Genomic DNA, 21,195 nt, shown 5'->3' with positions numbered 1-21,195 from the left:
ACGAGTTCAAAAGGAACCAATAAATCAATAAGGATTTAATCGAGTTAAAAACTTGAAAAGGTGAAAGATTGGAGTTTGAAGTTGTGCAAGTAATCACTTAATCGATAGAAAGCACAAGAATGTTTCTTTCGGGAATAAAGTACCTGAGAAATTTCATAAGGAGATGTGGAAGTTAAAGATAAATTTTGGAATAAAGATTAATAATGGGAGAACACCAATGTATTGTCCGGGGTTCATCTGTGTGGTATGGGTTACCTCTGAGTTTGGATTTTGGATAAATGCTCGAGATTGGAAAATTCTTATTCTTCGATATTAAAGATTATAACGTATGGGTTACGTCAAATCTGGATACCCAGCTCAATAACGTACGAATTGCTTTGGGGACGGGGAATGAAAATTGTAAAGACACCTACTATCAAGAAACATTGGATGGATAAAATGGGACAAACCTGAAAACTGTCGTGCTTTTATTTCAATGTGAGGTATCTCCAACGGGTAAAAGATAAAGATAAGCTCAGTATAGGTCCACCAATTTAAGAAAGTTGGTTTAGATGAGTTTTATGGATAGCTGATGACTTTTGAAACTGGATTTTGGAAGGTTAGATTCACCCGTTAAGAGACAAGTCAGCCAACGAAGGAGGAAAAGACGGATATGTTGTATTGTTACAGGTCCTAGGCTACATTTCAGATGAGGGTTCCTGGTGTAGTGTCCTAGTTCACGCTTTCATTACAATGTTCCGTTAAAAGAAGAAAAAATAGAAGGATATTTACACATTAACGAGCCGTATAATGAACATTACGTGCAGTATTTAATAATAGAGTAAAATCCGAAAAGAAGGACATTTATTTAAAAGAAGAACATTTATTTGAAAAAGAATATTTATTTGAAAAAGAACATTTATTTGAAAAGAAAGACATTTATCTGAAAAGAACGACATTTTGTGTGTTATAGATTAATTTATATAATATAGAATATATAGTAAGAAGGATTTATGTGGACGATAAGAAAGATTGGAAATTCGCAAACCTTAAAACTCCAAAATTTTCATAAAGTTTGTGATATGTGAAATTATGGATCTTGGTGACAAAAAGATGTGACGAAAAGATGTGATAAGTGAAATTATGAATCACAGTGACGAAAAGATGTGACATGTGAAATTATGGAGATCGGTGATAAAAGATAAATTTGATGGCACAGTAAAAACCTCCGCAGCCTGAGGAGATTGTGGACTTAGAAAAATTTTTGAAATTTTAAGGCGCAGTAAAAATTAATAGTAAAATATGGCATAGTAAATATATAGAACCGAAAGATGGAATCGAAAGATTGGAAGAAGCGATCTATTTAAAGATAAAAGAATGCTTAGAAGATTGAAAATAGAAATGATAAGATGGATGAATGATATGTTTAGATTAGGAGGAACCGTATGCAAAGATTGTGAAGAAGAGGATATCGATGAAATTGATAATCGGGTAAAAAGATTACAGAAGATTTTTGGAGATATTGGAACGATAACAACTGAAGAAGAATTGTTAAGATTGACTAGTATGGGATATGATGTAGAAATAACGGAAATTGAAAGAACAAGAAAATTTGGAGTAACTGCAAAGATAATAACAACATATGAAATTATGAGGAAATATTTAACAATATGGAATCTTGAAGATGAAGTGGAAGAGGATATAAAAGGACCCGAAATTGGCTCGAGTAAAAATCAAAAAGCAAAAAGGAATGCAAGAGTGAATATGACAGGTGAATATGATGACCAAGAAAAGTGTGATTATAATGAAAATGGATATGAGGAACCACAATACGATGGAGTATATTATACACAAGGATATTACGATGATTATGAAGATGGAGAATTAAATTATCATAGTGAATTGTATGCAAAAGATAACGCAGTAAAAACAAGAAGACAAACAAGAAGGACGAATCCAACAGTGGGATATAAAAATAATAATGAAGAAGGAAATTTACAAGAAGAATTAAGAGGAGCAGGAAGTAGAATGGATGATAGAGAAATACCAAGTGGTACAACGACACCAAATTATATACCTGAACGAACTGAACAGAATTGGGATAAACCGATAGGACCACGAAAAATGAAATGGAGTAATAAAAGACAAGATTATTATGACCCAACAGAAGGACTAAGAAAATGGAGAGAAGCAGGAGGACCAACAAAACCCAGAGAGTATGGACCAAGATTAACTGATGAAATACGACCTTATGACATTGAGGGAGACGTGAAAAATTGTAGAGCGAATATAACATATGGACAATTAATAAATGAGAGTACAACTTGGTGCGAAAGATGCGAAATAAGATGGGTAATGGAATTACAGCAATATAATTTTGAAGTAATACATAGGTCGGGAAAAGAAAATACGAACGCCGACGCATTAAGTAGATTATTAAAGATAGTAGAGGATCAACCAGAAATAGTAATAATTGACGGGGTAGATGGATTGGGAAAAACAAGTATAGTACAAAATTTAATTAAAGAATGGGAAAAACAAGGATTAAAAGTAAGATTCAATACTTATAAAAGAAGAAGAAAAGATAAAGATGAATTTCACGAATCAAAGATGGATACAGAATGGAAATTTAGAAAAGAAGTAGTGGAACAAATAAATAGAAGAATGTTAGAATATGATGAAGATACAGATATAATAATTTTAGACAAATCACCATATTGTGAATATTATTATCAAAAGACGAAAAGTTTTGACAGAGGATTAATTACTCCACATGGAAATCATGAGATGGAAAAAGAAATATTCAGACTGAAAGAAACGATAGATAAATCAATAGTGATATTTTTAGAGAAAGATGGTGACGTATGTTGGAAAAATTACATTGGAAGAGAAACAAAGAAAACGGAAAAATCATCATATCCAACATTAAAGAAGGATGAATATTTGGACATGGTTAAAATGTTTGAAGAAAATCAAAGTGTGTATAAAGATACCAAAAGATACAGTCGAGTAAAAGTTAAAAATGACAATAGTAGTTGGAGAAAAGTATTTAAAGAGGTGGAAAAATGGAGAAGAGCACAGAACTAAAAATATAGAACACATAACGAAAATAACAAACTCAGAAGTAGAATCAATTAAAGAAATATTATGGAGGAAAATAATTATAAGAGAATAATTGACAATATCGAAAAAGAGAATAAATATGAATTGAAAGAAGGAATTTTATATAGAATAAAAGGACAAAACAGATTTAGAGTAATCAGGGATTATGAATACGAGGGATTGATATACATGATGCATGATAATGAATTATCAGGACATTTTGGGATAGAAGCGACATTAGATAGAATAAAAGAAAATTATTGGTGGAAAAATATGAAAGAAGATGTAGAAGAATATGTAAGAACGTGTTGGAATTGTCAAATGAGAGGAAAACCAAGAGGAAAGAATGAGCTGACGCCAATAAAGATAAATGAACCGTTCGAGATGATTGGAATAGATATAGTTGGACCATTAAAAGAGACAGAAAAGGGAAATAAGTATATTGTAGTAGCGATGGATTATTTTACAAAATGGCCCGAGGCCGCACCACTAAAAGAAGCTACAGCAAAAGAAGTAGTAGAATTTATTTGGCGAGACATAATTTGTAGACATAGATGTCCAAAGAAAATAATTAGCGATAGAGGGACTCACTTTAACAATAGAATGATGGAAGAATTAGTAGAAAGATGTGGAATAAATCATAGATTAAGTACACCATATAGGCCACAAACAAATGGTTTGGTCGAAAGATTCAATAAAACTTTATGTGAAGGATTGGCCAAATTAGGAGAAGAAAATTGGGATAAACATATACCATCTGTATTATTTGCATATAGGACAAAGAAGCAATCATCAACAAGAATTAAACCTTTTTACGCAACATACGGAAGGAGAGCGAGACTACCATTAGATAAAGATGAAAATAAGGTAACATTAGCTGATAGAGTAAAAGTATTAATCGAGGAGCTACCGGTAATAAGAAGAAAAATAAAAGAAAATGTGGAAGAAGCTCAAGAGAAACAAAAACAATAACACAACAAAAGGGGAATTAGAAAACCTAAATTTGAAATAGGAGAAAAAGTATTATTATATGAAGCATGGAGAGAGAAACAATGGTCTGGAAAATTGCAGAGCAAATGGAAAGGACCATATTTAATTCACGAAGAATTTGGAAACGGAGCATATAAACTCAAAGAATTAGATGGAAGAATATTGAAAACACCACAGAATGGAGAATGGTTAAAGAAATTTTATGATCGAGGGGGATTTACACCAAAAATAATAATTAAAGGAAAAGAGGTATTCGATAAGACCCGAGTTCGATTCAATTAGAATTATTATGAACGAGACCCGAGTTCGATTCTTTTAAAGTTATTTGTGAGGTCACAAATAGCGAAGAGGGGGATAATGTAAACGGCCGAATATCAAGCACGAAAAGAAGATAAAATTCAACCGCCAAATGTAATTATCAAATATTAAGAACGAACAAATTAATCATGAATGGGCGTGGATGGATAAATAATTAGCCGAAGAGGATAAACATTTAAGAAGAGTAATGATCTACATGATGTAATATTTATCAAATGATTGACAAAGAACCAATAGGATAAATAGAGTCGATCAATTGCGGCTTGACGATCTTTAACAACAAGAACGATAAGAAAGAATAATTATAAGCCACAAAAGATAGATTATAAGCAAAACACATAAAGTGGATTAAAAGAACACATAAAATAATGTCGGAAAGATTAAAGAACACAAGATAATATAAAAGATAATATGAAAAGATAGTAAAAAGATGGAATATAAAAGACAACATATTAAAAAGAACATATATAAAAAGATAACACAGCCACAAAAGATGAATTATATCTTTACGACATAATATTTGAAAGATTATTTTAAAGAAAAGATAGCACAGCCATAAAAGATGGGTTATAAATTATTTCTTTACGATGTAATATTTGAATAATAGAAGAGATAACATATAAAATAATATATAAGATAGCATATTAAAAGATAGCGTATTTAAAATATAGATAGTATATTAGAAAGATAGTTCAAAGATAATATGTAAAGAACATAAAAGATAGTATATAGATAGAATAGAAAGTAGCATAAAAATTGTATATATAGAGAACGGAATTCAAAGTAATTCCACAGTTCGCATCCACAGAACTCAATAAAATATAAGTTTTATTTTTTAATTATTAATGAAGTTTAATATTAATTAAAGGTAATAGGTTCGCCCTAAACTTTAATTAATGTTTGATTAATTAATTTTAATTAATGAAAATTTAAGATGAATTAAATATATACCTTTGGAAGATAATAATTCGTAGCGAGAGCTATCGCAGTTTGAAATCGAAAGTGGATATAATTTGAGGAAAGAGAAGTACATTTTATTTTATATCGCTCAACGTTTTATATTACTAACGCTATTTATTTTGTGAACCAAGAATGTTGTTGTATATTGTTCGCTGATGTTGTTGTTCGTTAATTATGTTTTGATCACGTGTTTGTTCGTTTGATTGCTCGTTCGTTCGTTTGTTTGTTCGCTCATTCGTTCGTTCGACCATGAGAATGCCCGTTCGATGTGGCAACCTTGTAAATTGATGACAGGGGGAATTGGGGGATCTCATATGGTGCATGCTCCGAGAAAGGAAATGATCATCATCACATGATTATTATTATAATGAATATGAAAATTTAATTTCGTTAGTAAGTCACTGATAGGTATTATTAATCAATATTTTATTTTAGAATTTATTTTTAGATTTCAGGTTTTAACGAGTTCAAAAGGAACCAATAAATCAATAAGGATTTAATCGAGTTAAAAACTTGAAAAGGTGAAAGATTGGAGTTTGAAGTTGTGCAAGTAATCACTTAATCGATAGAAAGCACAAGAATGTTTCTTTCGGGAATAAAGTACCTGAGAAATTTCATAAGGAGATGTGGAAGTTAAAGATAAATTTTGGAATAAAGATTAATAATGGGAGAACACCAATGTATTGTCCGGGGTTCATCTGTGTGGTATGGGTTACCTCTGAGTTTGGATTTTGGATAAATGCTCGAGATTGGAAAATTCTTATTCTTCGATATTAAAGATTATAACGTATGGGTTACGTCAAATCTGGATACCCAGCTCAATAACGTACGAATTGCTTTGGGGACGGGGAATGAAAATTGTAAAGACACCTACTATCAAGAAACATTGGATGGATAAAATGGGACAAACCTGAAAACTGTCGTGCTTTTATTTCAATGTGAGGTATCTCCAACGGGTAAAAGATAAAGATAAGCTCAGTATAGGTCCACCAATTTAAGAAAGTTGGTTTAGATGAGTTTTATGGATAGCTGATGACTTTTGAAACTGGATTTTGGAAGGTTAGATTCACCCGTTAAGAGACAAGTCAGCCAACGAAGGAGGAAAAGACGGATATGTTGTATTGTTACAGGTCCTAGGCTACATTTCAGATGAGGGTTCCTGGTGTAGTGTCCTAGTTCACGCTTTCATTACAATGTTCCGTTAAAAGAAGAAAAAATAGAAGGATATTTACACATTAACGAGCCGTATAATGAACATTACGTGCAGTATTTAATAATAGAGTAAAATCCGAAAAGAAGGACATTTATTTAAAAGAAGAACATTTATTTGAAAAAGAATATTTATTTGAAAAAGAACATTTATTTGAAAAGAAAGACATTTATCTGAAAAGAACGACATTTTGTGTGTTATAGATTAATTTATATAATATAGAATATATAGTAAGAAGGATTTATGTGGACGATAAGAAAGATTGGAAATTCGCAAACCTTAAAACTCCAAAATTTTCATAAAGTTTGTGATATGTGAAATTATGGATCTTGGTGACAAAAAGATGTGACGAAAAGATGTGATAAGTGAAATTATGAATCACAGTGACGAAAAGATGTGACATGTGAAATTATGGAGATCGGTGATAAAAGATAAATTTGATGGCACAGTAAAAACCTCCGCAGCCTGAGGAGATTGTGGACTTAGAAAAATTTTTGAAATTTTAAGGCGCAGTAAAAATTAATAGTAAAATATGGCATAGTAAATATATAGAACCGAAAGATGGAATCGAAAGATTGGAAGAAGCGATCTATTTAAAGATAAAAGAATGCTTAGAAGATTGAAAATAGAAATGATAAGATGGATGAATGATATGTTTAGATTAGGAGGAACCGTATGCAAAGATTGTGAAGAAGAGGATATCGATGAAATTGATAATCGGGTAAAAAGATTACAGAAGATTTTTGGAGATATTGGAACGATAACAACTGAAGAAGAATTGTTAAGATTGACTAGTATGGGATATGATGTAGAAATAACGGAAATTGAAAGAACAAGAAAATTTGGAGTAACTGCAAAGATAATAACAACATATGAAATTATGAGGAAATATTTAACAATATGGAATCTTGAAGATGAAGTGGAAGAGGATATAAAAGGACCCGAAATTGGCTCGAGTAAAAATCAAAAAGCAAAAAGGAATGCAAGAGTGAATATGACAGGTGAATATGATGACCAAGAAAAGTGTGATTATAATGAAAATGGATATGAGGAACCACAATACGATGGAGTATATTATACACAAGGATATTACGATGATTATGAAGATGGAGAATTAAATTATCATAGTGAATTGTATGCAAAAGATAACGCAGTAAAAACAAGAAGACAAACAAGAAGGACGAATCCAACAGTGGGATATAAAAATAATAATGAAGAAGGAAATTTACAAGAAGAATTAAGAGGAGCAGGAAGTAGAATGGATGATAGAGAAATACCAAGTGGTACAACGACACCAAATTATATACCTGAACGAACTGAACAGAATTGGGATAAACCGATAGGACCACGAAAAATGAAATGGAGTAATAAAAGACAAGATTATTATGACCCAACAGAAGGACTAAGAAAATGGAGAGAAGCAGGAGGACCAACAAAACCCAGAGAGTATGGACCAAGATTAACTGATGAAATACGACCTTATGACATTGAGGGAGACGTGAAAAATTGTAGAGCGAATATAACATATGGACAATTAATAAATGAGAGTACAACTTGGTGCGAAAGATGCGAAATAAGATGGGTAATGGAATTACAGCAATATAATTTTGAAGTAATACATAGGTCGGGAAAAGAAAATACGAACGCCGACGCATTAAGTAGATTATTAAAGATAGTAGAGGATCAACCAGAAATAGTAATAATTGACGGGGTAGATGGATTGGGAAAAACAAGTATAGTACAAAATTTAATTAAAGAATGGGAAAAACAAGGATTAAAAGTAAGATTCAATACTTATAAAAGAAGAAGAAAAGATAAAGATGAATTTCACGAATCAAAGATGGATACAGAATGGAAATTTAGAAAAGAAGTAGTGGAACAAATAAATAGAAGAATGTTAGAATATGATGAAGATACAGATATAATAATTTTAGACAAATCACCATATTGTGAATATTATTATCAAAAGACGAAAAGTTTTGACAGAGGATTAATTACTCCACATGGAAATCATGAGATGGAAAAAGAAATATTCAGACTGAAAGAAACGATAGATAAATCAATAGTGATATTTTTAGAGAAAGATGGTGACGTATGTTGGAAAAATTACATTGGAAGAGAAACAAAGAAAACGGAAAAATCATCATATCCAACATTAAAGAAGGATGAATATTTGGACATGGTTAAAATGTTTGAAGAAAATCAAAGTGTGTATAAAGATACCAAAAGATACAGTCGAGTAAAAGTTAAAAATGACAATAGTAGTTGGAGAAAAGTATTTAAAGAGGTGGAAAAATGGAGAAGAGCACAGAACTAAAAATATAGAACACATAACGAAAATAACAAACTCAGAAGTAGAATCAATTAAAGAAATATTATGGAGGAAAATAATTATAAGAGAATAATTGACAATATCGAAAAAGAGAATAAATATGAATTGAAAGAAGGAATTTTATATAGAATAAAAGGACAAAACAGATTTAGAGTAATCAGGGATTATGAATACGAGGGATTGATATACATGATGCATGATAATGAATTATCAGGACATTTTGGGATAGAAGCGACATTAGATAGAATAAAAGAAAATTATTGGTGGAAAAATATGAAAGAAGATGTAGAAGAATATGTAAGAACGTGTTGGAATTGTCAAATGAGAGGAAAACCAAGAGGAAAGAATGAGCTGACGCCAATAAAGATAAATGAACCGTTCGAGATGATTGGAATAGATATAGTTGGACCATTAAAAGAGACAGAAAAGGGAAATAAGTATATTGTAGTAGCGATGGATTATTTTACAAAATGGCCCGAGGCCGCACCACTAAAAGAAGCTACAGCAAAAGAAGTAGTAGAATTTATTTGGCGAGACATAATTTGTAGACATAGATGTCCAAAGAAAATAATTAGCGATAGAGGGACTCACTTTAACAATAGAATGATGGAAGAATTAGTAGAAAGATGTGGAATAAATCATAGATTAAGTACACCATATAGGCCACAAACAAATGGTTTGGTCGAAAGATTCAATAAAACTTTATGTGAAGGATTGGCCAAATTAGGAGAAGAAAATTGGGATAAACATATACCATCTGTATTATTTGCATATAGGACAAAGAAGCAATCATCAACAAGAATTAAACCTTTTTACGCAACATACGGAAGGAGAGCGAGACTACCATTAGATAAAGATGAAAATAAGGTAACATTAGCTGATAGAGTAAAAGTATTAATCGAGGAGCTACCGGTAATAAGAAGAAAAATAAAAGAAAATGTGGAAGAAGCTCAAGAGAAACAAAAACAATAACACAACAAAAGGGGAATTAGAAAACCTAAATTTGAAATAGGAGAAAAAGTATTATTATATGAAGCATGGAGAGAGAAACAATGGTCTGGAAAATTGCAGAGCAAATGGAAAGGACCATATTTAATTCACGAAGAATTTGGAAACGGAGCATATAAACTCAAAGAATTAGATGGAAGAATATTGAAAACACCACAGAATGGAGAATGGTTAAAGAAATTTTATGATCGAGGGGGATTTACACCAAAAATAATAATTAAAGGAAAAGAGGTATTCGATAAGACCCGAGTTCGATTCAATTAGAATTATTATGAACGAGACCCGAGTTCGATTCTTTTAAAGTTATTTGTGAGGTCACAAATAGCGAAGAGGGGGATAATGTAAACGGCCGAATATCAAGCACGAAAAGAAGATAAAATTCAACCGCCAAATGTAATTATCAAATATTAAGAACGAACAAATTAATCATGAATGGGCGTGGATGGATAAATAATTAGCCGAAGAGGATAAACATTTAAGAAGAGTAATGATCTACATGATGTAATATTTATCAAATGATTGACAAAGAACCAATAGGATAAATAGAGTCGATCAATTGCGGCTTGACGATCTTTAACAACAAGAACGATAAGAAAGAATAATTATAAGCCACAAAAGATAGATTATAAGCAAAACACATAAAGTGGATTAAAAGAACATATAAAATAATGTCGGAAAGATTAAAGAACACAAGATAATATAAAAGATAATATGAAAAGATAGTAAAAAGATGGAATATAAAAGACAACATATTAAAAAGAACATATATAAAAAGATAACACAGCCACAAAAGATGAATTATATCTTTACGACATAATATTTGAAAGATTATTTTAAAGAAAAGATAGCACAGCCATAAAAGATGGGTTATAAATTATTTCTTTACGATGTAATATTTGAATAATAGAAGAGATAACATATAAAATAATATATAAGATAGCATATTAAAAGATAGCGTATTTAAAATATAGATAGTATATTAGAAAGATAGTTCAAAGATAATATGTAAAGAACATAAAAGATAGTATATAGATAGAATAGAAAGTAGCATAAAAATTGTATATATAGAGAACGGAATTCAAAGTAATTCCACAGTTCGCATCCACAGAACTCAATAAAATATAAGTTTTATTTTTTAATTATTAATGAAGTTTAATATTAATTAAAGGTAATAGGTTCGCCCTAAACTTTAATTAATGTTTGATTAATTAATTTTAATTAATGAAAATTTAAGATGAATTAAATATATACCTTTGGAAGATAATAATTCGTAGCGAGAGCTATCGCAGTTTGAAATCGAAAGTGGATATAATTTGAGGAAAGAGAAGTACATTTTATTTTATATCGCTCAACGTTTTATATTACTAACGCTATTTATTTTGTGAACCAAGAATGTTGTTGTATATTGTTCGCTGATGTTGTTGTTCGTTAATTATGTTTTGATCACGTGTTTGTTCGTTTGATTGCTCGTTCGTTCGTTTGTTTGTTCGCTCATTCGTTCGTTCGACCATGAGAATGCCCGTTCGATGTGGCAACCTTGTAAATTGATGACAGGGGGAATTGGGGGATCTCACCGAGTACCGACATACGCACGCTATTTGTAGCATTAGTTGTAGGTGTTTACCTACTGACTCTTCTTTTTTATAAATTTAATTGGTTTAAACATATACTGTTAGACTCACATTGTAAGTTTATTTATTTTTATTTTTGTTCACAAGGAATCATGTGGTGCGTGTACTAGGTTACATTTAATATACTTGCCATCAGAATTAATTATGGCATATGAAGCTTATACCGTAATATATGAAGTCGCCGTAATGCCGTTGTAAACGGCCGAATATCAAGCATAAAAAGATGATAAAATTCAACCACCAAATGTAATTTCCAAATATTAAGAACGAACAAATTGATTGTGAATTGGCGTAGATGGATAAATAATTAGCCGAAAAGGATAAACATTTAGGAGGAGTAATGGGAATCCCATAATTTTTATGAACTCAATATTTTAGTAATATATAAACTAAGCGATATCTATAATGTTGATAAACATTTAGGAAGAGTAATGATCTACATAATGTAATATTTATCAAATGATTGACAAAGAACCAATAGGATAAATAGAGTCGATCAATTGGGGCTTAGCAATCTTTAACAATAAGAACGATTAGAAAGAATAATTATAAGCCACAAAAGATAGATTACAAGCAAAACGCATAAAGCGGATTGAAAGAACATATAAAATAATGTCAGAAAGATTAAAGAACATAAGATATTATAAAAGATAATATAAAAAGATTATACAAAGATATTATAAAAGATAATATAAAAAGATTATACAAAGATATTATAAGAGATAATATAAAAAGATAGCAAAAAGATGGAACATAAAAGATAATATATTAAAAAGAACATATATAAAAAGATAACATATATATAAAGATAGCATATTAAAAGATAGCGTATTTAAAATATAGATAGTATATTAGAAAGATAGTTCAAAGATAATATGTAAAGAACATGAAAGATAGTATATAGATAGAATAGAAAGTAGCATAAAAATTGTATATATAGAGAACGGAATTCAAAGTAATTCCACAGTTCTCATCCACAGAACTCAATAAAAATATAAGTTTTATTTTTTAATTATTTGTTAGTGAAGTTTAATGTTAATTAAAGGTAATAGGTTCGCCCTAAACTTTAATTAATGTTTGCTTAATTAATTTTAATTGAATAAATGGAAATTTTAAGGTGAATTAAATATACACTTTTGGAAAGTAATAATTCGTAGCGAGAGCTATCGAAGTTTAAAATTAAAGGTAAAAGTGGATATAATTTGGGGAAAATTTAGAGAAGTTAAATTTTATTTTATTTCATTCGACGTTTTATATTACTAACGCTATTTATTTCGTGAACCAAGAATGTTGTTGTATGTTGTTCGTTGTTTATGTTGTTTGATAATTATGCTGTTCGTTTATTTGTTCGTTCGTTCGTTTACTCGTTCGTTCGACCATGGGAATGCCCGTTCGATGTGGCAACTCTGTAAATTGATGACAGAGGGAATAGGGGGATCTCATATGGTGCATGCTCGCAAGAAAGGAAATGATCATCATCACATGATTATTATTATAATGAATATGAAAATTTAATTTCGTTAGTAAGTCACTGATAGGTATTATTGATCAATATTTTATTTTAGAATTTATTTTTAGATTTCAGGTTTTGACGAGTTCAGGAGGGACCAATAAATCAATAAGGATTTAATTGAGTTAAAAACTTGAAAAGGTGAAAGATTGAAGTTTGAAGTTGTGCAAGTAATCACTTAATCGATAGAAAGCACAAGAATATTTCTTTCGGGAATAAAGTACCTGAGAAATTTCATAAGGAGATGTGGAAATGAAAGATGAATTTTGGAATAAAGATTAATAATGGGAGAACACCAATGCATTATCTGGGGTTCATCTGTGTGGTATGGGTTACCTCTGAGTTTGAATTTTGGATAAATGCTCGAGATTGGAAAATTTTTATTCTTCGACATTAAAGATTATAACGTATGGGTTACGTCAAATCTGGATACCCAGCTCAATAATGCGCAAATTGCTTTGGGGACGGGGAATGAAAGTTGTAAAGACACCTACTATCAAGAAACATTGAATGGATAAAATGGGACAAACCTGTAAACTATCATGCTTTTACCCAATGGGAAAAAGATAGAGATAAGCCCAGTATAGGTCCACCAATTTGAGGAAAGATAAGTTGGTTTAGATGAGTTTTATGGATAGCTGATGACTTTTAAAACTGGATTTTGGAAGGTTAGATTCACCCGTTAAGGGACAAGTCGGCCAACGAAGAAGGAAAAATGGATACGTTGTATTGTTACAGGTCCTAGGCTACATTTCAGATGAAGGTTCCTGGTGTAGTGTCCTAGTTCACGCTCTCATTACAATGTTCCGTTAAAAGAAGATAAAATAGGAGGATATTTACACATTAACGAGCCGTATAATGAACATTACGTGCAGTATTTAATAATAGAGTAAAATCCGAAAAGAAGGACATTTATTTGAAAGAAGAACATTTATTTGAAAAGAAGGATATCTATTGGAAAAGAATGACATTTTGTGTATTATAGATTAATTTATATAATGTAGAATATATAGTAAGAAAGATTTATGTGGACGATGAGGAAGATTGAAGATTCACAAACTTTTAAAGTTATGAAAATTTTGGAGTTTGTGATATATGATATGTGAAATTATGAATCACGGTGATAGAAGATAAATTTTAGAATATGACACGTGAAATTATGAATCACGGTGATAGGAGATAAATTTTAGAATGTGATATGTGAAATTATGGATATCGGTGACAAAAGATAAACTTTGTGGCGCAGTAAAAACCTCCACAGTCTGAGGAGATCGTGGACTTAGAATAATTTTTGAAATTTTGAGGCGCAGCAAAAATTAATAATAGAATATGGAGTAGTAAATATATAAAACTGAAAGATGGAATTTAAAGATTGAAAGAAGCAATCTATCTAAAGATAAAAGAATGTTTAGAAGATTGAAAATAGAAACATAGAAGATTGAAAATAGAAACGATGAGAGTGAAATATATATATAAAAGGAGGTGAGATTTTAGTTAAGATTCTGGATGAACGATTACAACGATGGAATGGTATGAAACTTGGAGGGTTGATTACGAGAACCACAAATTAAGACATGACGAAAATATCGGAAATGTAGATATAGACGAATTGAGAGGAGAAAATATAACATGTGAAATATGTTATCCAATAAGAGATACACCAGAAGTTTTTAAGAAATTTTGGAGAATATTACAAAAATTTGAATATACGATAAGGGATTATAATGCAGAAACTATAAGGGCGTTAATAAATTTATTAAGTATAGATAGTGAAGAAAGAAATAATTATACGAAAGGAAAAACTAGAGATGCATTAGATATAATAGTTGAATCGATAAGATACTTGAAACAACCAATATTGAGAGAGAAAGGACTAAAGATAATAATAATAGTGGTTGCGAGAGATTGTATAGAAAACGATAAAGAAGACGAAACAATGGACAGATTAATAGGGAATGAAGAATTAATAAGATATGGTTATATTTTGGAAGATTGGGATGTGAATATAAGATTTAGGGAATTTTATGAATGGCATAAAGTGGCTATATCAGAGTTTATAGAATGGAAAGATAGCGTTATTAGAAAATACAAAGATATATTGTATGAGGAAGCGGAATTAAAAGAAGATGAGTCAACGGAAAAAATAGAAGCGTTCAAACAAAAGATTAGATCAATGTTGAATACAATGTACGTAAAAGGTCGTGGTGGAGGAATCTCGAAAGTAGTAATTGAAAGAGTTTATGATAAGATTAGGGGGTTTGAGCAATTAAATATAGATGAAACAGATAGTGATGACACACCAAGAAGTTATACTATAACAGAAACAGACGATGGGGAGGAAGAAAATTTACCAATTAGTAAAAATGAAGAAATGTCAGATGAGGAATCTGACGAATCTATTGAATCTAATAATGTTGAAGAAACAGAAACAACAAAGGTATTCGAAGAAATAATTAGAATGGATTTGAAAAGAATGGGATATGATGTAGAAATAACGGAAATTGAAAGAATAAGAAAATTTGGAGTAACCGCAAAGATAATAACAACATATGAATTTATGAAGAAATATTTAACAATATGGAATCTTGAAGATGAAAAATTAGATGAACAAATATTACAATGGAGAGTTGAAAACACAAAAGAATGCGGAAGATGTGAAATTGAAAGATTAAAGAAAGAATTTGAAATTGGAAAAGAAACCTGCATAGAATGTGAAAAAGATATTGAAAAAGAAAATCCAACAGATGATGAAGATGAAATGGAAGAGGATATAAAAGGACCCGAAATTGGCTCAAGTAAAAAACCAAAAAGTAAAGAGAAAAATAAAAAATCAAAGGAAGTACCTATAATACCAATAACACCAGTACCACCAATAAAACCAAAGATAACAATGGCAGCATCAAGAGATGAACTCAGAGCAGATCTAAGAGCATTAATGAATACTATGTATAATCATGATATTGGGGCAGATTGGAACAATTTAGCAGTACCACCGATAACATTGACAGGATTACAAGGAGAAGTTCAAGCGAATACCAATGCGATAGGAAATTTAAACGCAAATAGAGGAGCTATTGTAGAAATACCAGCATTTTATGGTACCAGTGGAGAAGATCCAGAAGAATGGGCAGATAAATTTGAGGAGACATTTACAGCAAATGGTTTAGGGAATGATGATGCACAGAGATTTAGATTAGCAAAAGCGAAATTAATGGGAGGAGCAGCAGATTGGTTAAAGACTGAAGGAGTAAATATCGTCGATTGGAATGTTAATGGAGATCATAATTTAAGATTAAGAGTAAGAATAATTGGAAAGTATGCAAGTGATGAAATTAAAGATAGATGGCTAGAACAATTAGAAAAGATTAGACAGGGAGACGAGAATGTAACTCAATACCTTACGAGATTTAAGTATATGTTAAAGAGAGCGGGAGGTGATGCAGCAGTAGCAGCAAATCAGCAAAAGAGAATTTTTATTAGAGGATTAAAACCGGACTTTACTAAAGATGTAGTAATGGGCAATCCAGCAGATCTAAACGCAACATTTCAGATAGCAAAAAACGTAGAAAGAGGTTTAGAAGCATTAACGGATAAAGTACAACCAAAAGGAATTAATGATGAACAAAGAAGACAAGAACCTATTGTTCAAGGGAATGTAAGGAATAATAAAGGGGTAGGTGTAGATGAATTAGCAGACAGTTTTGCGAAGTTACAAATTAAGATGTTAGAAGATGAGAATGAAAGATTAAGAAATTTAGCGAGTCAGAGCTATAGGCGATTGCCACAAAGAAATCAACTAATGCAAAGAAACCAATCAATGCAAAGAAATCAACCAATTCAAAGAAATCAGTCATTCCAAAAAAGAGTACCGACATGCTATACATGTGGTAGAGCTGGTCATTATTCAGGAGAGTGTCCAGAGAAAAGAAGGAATGTAGGAGTGAATATGATGGACGAGTATTATGATCAAGAAGAATATGATTATAATGGATATGAAGATGAGGAACCACAATACGGTGAAATGTATTATACACAAGGTTATTACGATGATTATGAAGATAGGGAATTAAATTATCATAATGAATTATACGCAAAAGATAACGCAGTAAAGACAAGAAGACAAACAAGAAGGACGAATCCAGTAGTGGGATATAAAAATAATGGTGAAGAAGGAAATTTACAAGAAGAATTAAGAGAAGCGGGAAATAGAATGGATGATAGAGAAATACCAAGTGGAACAACAACACCAAGATATACGCCCGAAAGGATAGAACAAAATAATGTATACAAAGATAGTCAAAATTGGGATAATCCAATAGGACCAGAAGATTATAATTATGGTCGGCGACCCATGACAAAAGATGGAAGATTTTATAAACCAATGTTCACAAAAGAAGGCAAAGCATTTTACCCTGGAATGCGGCAAGATGAATTTGGAAATTGGGTTAGAACAAAGCCATCAGGGACAGGAAAGCCCAGAGAATATGGACCGAGATTAACTGATGGAATACCACCTTACGATATTGTGGAAGACGTGAAAAATTGTAGAGCGAATATAACAATTGGACAAATGATAAATGAGAATACTAAGTATCATAAACAATTGAGAGAAGGAACATATAGACCAAGAAGCATAAACGAGAAAAATTGACTACACTCGGTGGGAACTATGAAAAATGAAGAGAAAAGAACTACAGCAATGAGAACAGAATTAGAAGTTGAAGATCAATTAGTGAATGTAATAATAGATACTGGAGCAGCAGTAAGTGTGATAACAGACAAATTAAGGAGGAGATTGAATATACCTATATTTGGAAAAAGTAAATTTAGATGTACAATAGCAAATGGGCAAAAGATAGCAGCGTTAGGAAAGGCAAATATAACTTTGAGATACAAAGATGAATTAGAAATACTAAAAGAAGTTGAAGTAATCGATTCAGAAGAAGAGGATCTAATTTTGGGAAATGATATATGGAAGCTGTATAATGCAAAAATAAATTTTGAAGATCATACCTTAAGAATAGAAAAACGAGGAGAAATAATAACGATTCCAGTAGGATATGAAAGGGAAGCAATATATGAAAGTGAAGAGAGCGAGGATGACGAAGAATATGAAAGCAACGATGAAGGAGAGGTATTCAAAATGCACCAGAATTTTAAATAGAAAGTCTTGGCTCTGAAGAGAGAGACGGAAAAGATGCTCGAACCAAGTGAAAAATTTATGCAAAAACTAAGTATAGGGGAAGTAGAAGAACCAATTTGGGAAAATATGGTAAAATTACTATTAGAATATCAAGATATTTTGGAATACGATGAGGAAATAGAAGGAAGAACAAAAGCAGCGCAACATGAGATAAAAATAAAAGATGGGGTAGAACCAATAAAGCAAAGAAGATATAAAGAAACAGATGAAAAGGCAAAATTTATAAGCGAAGAAGTAGACAAATTGTTAAGACAGGGAAGGATAAGGAAATCAAAAAGTCCATGGAGTTCACCTGTTACATTAGCAGGAAAGAAAACAGGAAAATATAGATTTTGCATTGATTACAGAAAGTTAAATAAGATAACTATAATGGATAGTTTTCCTTTACCAAGAATGGATGAATTATTAGACAAATACAGAAAAGCAAAATGGTTTTCAAGTATAGATTTAGCGGCAGGATTTAATCAGGTAGAAATGAAAGAAGAAGACAAAGAAAAAACAGCATTTGTATGTTCGAAAGGGTTGTTTGAATATAATGTAATGCCGTTTGGTTTAACGAACGCACCAGCAACATTTCAAAGATTAATGGATGAAATATTAGAAGAATACATAAATGATTTTGTAGTAGTATATATCGATGATATTATGATATATTCAGAAAATTTGAAAGACCATATGGAACATGTGGAAAAAGTATTGAAGAAGTTACAGGAGAATAATTTAATAATAAAATTAAAGAAATGCAGATTTTTGGAAAGAAACATAGAATTTTTAGGACATATAGTAGGAAATGATGGATTAAGGCCAGACGATAAAAAGATAGAAAAGATAAAAGAAATGAAGGCACCAACAACAGTGAAAGAAGTAAGATCATTTTTAGGACTTTGTTCATATTACAGAAAATTTGTGAAGAATTTTTCAAAGATAGCAAGACCAATAAGTGATTTGAGAAAGAAGGGAATACCTTTCATTTGGGGAAGAGAACAACAAGAAGCGTTTGAAAAATTGAAAGAAAAGTTAATACAATATCCAATATTGCGACATCCAGATTGGAAGAAAGAATTTTTATTAATAACAGATGCATCAGGAAAAGGATTAGGTGCAGTATTAAGTCAAAAAGATGAAAAAGGAAAAGAAGTAGTAATAGCATATGCAAGTAGAAGTTTATTACCAGCAGAAGAGAATTATCCAATAACAGAATTGGAATGTTTAGGAATAGTTTGGGGAGTTCAACATTTTCATAAATATTTGATCGATAGAAAATTTAAAGTAATAACAGATCACAGTGCATTAAAAGGATTAATGAATGCAAAGATACCGAAGGGAAAAAGAGCAAGATGGGTAATGGAATTACAGCAATATAATTTTGAAGTAATACATAGATCAGGAAAAGAAAATACGAACGCTGACGCATTAAGTAGGTTATTAAAGTTAGTAGAGGATCAACCAGAAATAGTAATAATCGACGGAGTAGACGGATTAGGAAAGACAAGTATAGTACAAAATTTAATTGAAGAATGGGAAAAGCAAGGATTAAAAGTAAGATTCAACACTTATAAGAGAAGAAGAAAAGATAAAGATGAATTTTATGAATCAAAGATGGATACAGAATGGAAATTTAGAAAAGAAGTAGTGGAACAAATAAATAGAAGAATGTTAGAATATGATGAAGATACAGATATAATAATTTTAGACAAATCACCATATTGTGAATATTATTACCAAAAGACGAAAAGTTTTGACAGAGGGTTAATTACTCCACATGGAAATCATGAGATGGAAAAAGAAATATTTAGATTGAAAGAAACAATAGATAAATCAATAGTGATATTTTTAGAAAAAGATGGCAATGTATGTTGGGAAAATTACATTGGGAGAGAAACAAAGAAAACGGAAAAATCATCATATCCAACATTAAAAAAGGATGAATATTTGGACATGGTTAAAATGTTTGAAGAAAATCAGAGCGTATACAAATATACCAAAAGATACAGTCGAGTAAAAGTTAAAAATGACAATAGTAGTTGGAGAAAAGTATTTAAAGAGGTGGAAAAATGGAGAATGGTTAAAGAAATTTTATGATCGAGGGGGATTTACACCAAGAATAGTAATTAAAGGAAAAGAGGTATTCGATAAGACCCGAGTTCGATTCAATTAGAATTATTATGAACGAGACCCGAGTTCGATTCTTTTAAAGTTATTTGTGAGGTCACAAATAGCGAAGAGGGGGATAATGTAAACGGCCGAATATCAAGCATAAAAAGATGATAAAATTCAACCACCAAATGTAATTTCCAAATATTAAGAACGAACAAATTGATTGTGAATTGGCGTAGATGGATAAATAATTAGCCGAAAAGGATAAACATTTAGGAGGAGTAATGGGAATCCCATAATTTTTATGAACTCAATATTTTAGTAATATATAAACTAAGCGATATCTATAATGTTGATAAACATTTAGGAAGAGTAATGATCTACATAATGTAATATTTATCAAATGATTGACAAAGAACCAATAGGATAAATAGAGTCGATCAATTGGGGCTTAGCAATCTTTAACAATAAGAACGATTAGAAAGAATAATTATAAGCCACAAAAGATAGATTACAAGCAAAACGCATAAAGCGGATTGAAAGAACATATAAAATAATGTCAGAAAGATTAAAGAACATAAGATATTATAAAAGATAATATAAAAAGATTATACAAAGATATTATAAAAGATAATATAAAAAGATTATACAAAGATATTATAAGAGATAATATAAAAAGATAGCAAAAAGATGGAACATAAAAGATAATATATTAAAAAGAACATATATAAAAAGATAACATATATATAAAGATAGCATATTAAAAGATAGCGTATTTAAAATATAGATAGTATATTAGAAAGATAGTTCAAAGATAATATGTAAAGAACATGAAAGATAGTATATAGATAGAAT

This window comes from Rhizophagus irregularis, chromosome 11 (assembly GCF_026210795.1).
Source record: "Rhizophagus irregularis chromosome 11, complete sequence".
In the NCBI taxonomy this organism is placed as follows: Eukaryota; Fungi; Glomeromycota; class Glomeromycetes; order Glomerales; family Glomeraceae; genus Rhizophagus; species Rhizophagus irregularis.
Note: the sequence above shows the minus strand (reverse complement) of the source record.